Source organism: Dromiciops gliroides, chromosome 6 (assembly GCF_019393635.1).
Source record: "Dromiciops gliroides isolate mDroGli1 chromosome 6, mDroGli1.pri, whole genome shotgun sequence".
NCBI lineage: Eukaryota > Metazoa > Chordata > Mammalia > Microbiotheria > Microbiotheriidae > Dromiciops > Dromiciops gliroides.
This window is the reverse complement of record NC_057866.1, coordinates 102,626,294-102,628,244: the sequence shown is the minus strand read 5'-3', so window position 1 is coordinate 102,628,244 and position 1,951 is coordinate 102,626,294. Positions and strand designations below refer to the sequence as shown.

General features: G+C 41.9%; 1 pseudogene; it reads right to left on the bottom strand.

Moving 5' to 3' along the window:
* Positions 1-1,600: 1,600 nt before the first annotated feature.
* LOC122730441 lies at positions 1,601-1,951 on the bottom strand (annotated as a pseudogene).

Here is a 1,951-nt window from a genome sequence, read left to right as displayed (position 1 = left end):
AGTTGAATACAGAGACCTGAGAGTCATCTTCATAGAGATGATTACTGAATCCCTGGGAGTAGCTGAGCTCACTGAGAGAGAACATAGAGGGGAAAAATAGAAGAACCCAAGACAGATTCTTGAGGGACAACTATAATTAGTGGGTATGACAAAGTTGCAAAAATAGCAAAAGACACTAAGTAGGAATGATCAAACAGGTAAGAAGAAAAGAAGTCAGGTCATCAACAAGCATTTAAATGCCTACTAAGTGACCTGTATCAAACAGTGGGGATACAAAGAAAGGCAAAAACACGGTCCTTTCCCTCAAGGAATTCACATCCTAATGGAGGAGACAACACTCAAAACAACTATCTACATATAAGACATATAGTATACAAGGTCAACAGGAGGTAATCTCAGAGGAAAGGCACTAGCAGTGCTGGGGCCTGAAAAAGGGTTCTTACATAAGATAGGATTTGATCTGAGTCTTCAAGGAAACCAGGAGACAGAGGTAAAGAGGCATGGGGGTAAGTCAGTGAGAAGGAATGGTACCAGGGATGGAGAGTGGTGTGCAAAGAATGGCAAGAAGGCCAGTTTGCTTGATTGTAGGCTGAGTGGAGGGGAGAAGTACAATACAAGAAGACTGGAAAGGTAGGAATGGACAAGGTTGTAAATAGCTTTAAAAGCCAAATGGAAAATTTTCCATTTGATCCTGGATGTAATAGGGAACCACTGGAGTTTATCAAGTTGGAGAGTAACATGGTCAGACATGAACTTTCAGTAAATCACTTTGGTAGCAACTGAGTGGAAGGTGACCTGGAAGAGATCCATACTTGAGCCAGGGAGGAGTCTGCTATGTAGTCCAGGCTTGAGGGGATGAGGGCCTACATGAGGTCGATGACAGTGTCAGAAGAGAGAAGTTGAAAAGGTAACATTAAAAGGACTTGGCAACAGATTGGATATGAGGGGTGAGTTAGAGTAACGAGTCACAGATGACACCTAGGTTGCAACAAAAGGATGAGTCATCTGGGTAACTGGGAAGAGGGTGGTACCCTTTACAGTAATAGGGAAATTAGGAAGAGGGAAGGATTCTGGAAGAAAGATAATGAGTTCTCTTTTGGATATATTGAGCTTAAACTCTCTATATGATATTCAGCTTAAGATGTCCAAGGATAGTTGGTATTGTGAGATTGGAGGTCAGGAAAAACTACGAATAGATTTGTGAATCAACTGCACTCTGAGGTGCCAGTAGAGCTGATGGCCCTTCTCTATATCTCTCTTCTCCAACAAAACGCATCCTACTTTTTCTTTCTCTGTTTTCTGTTTCTCCCTGTATGATGTTCTCCACCCCCCACTCCTTTTCTTGGTTCAGGTCAGTAAGACTCTTTCCTATTTGCTTCTAGTTCTAGGATTCTCTATTTGGCTCTGAGATAGTTCTCTCTCTCTCTCTCTCTCTCTCTCTCTCTCTCTCTCTCTCTCTCTCTCTCTCTCTTTTTTTACGTACCAGAAATTATTTAAAATTTTTATACAAGAATGTAATTGCAGCATGGTTAAAGCTTCACATTCCACAGTAGGGCAACTTAGTTTCCAACCTATCAAATATATGCTTAATTCTTTTAACCTATCCATTTATGTGGTAGTTTTCATGAATTTCTGGATGGATGTCACACACAAAAGCCAATAGGTTTTCCAGGACTTCCTCCCTGTTCTTCTGGGAGTGGACCTGGAGGACAGACATCTTCTCCAAGGTTTCCTTCTCTACTTCAGAGCTGCAACTACCATGGCTACCAAGAGCCAAAGCTTCTTTGACTTTAAACTCTCTCTTCCTCTGCAGTCAATGTTGCTCAATCTCAGCCTGAGCTTCTTTTTTTTTTTTTTTGCTTGTTTCAGTCTCAGGTTCTTTCATTTGTGGGCCTCTCAGTGGCTCGATTCTCTGCAGCAGCTTCTGGATACCTTGTGACTGGCTGGCCAT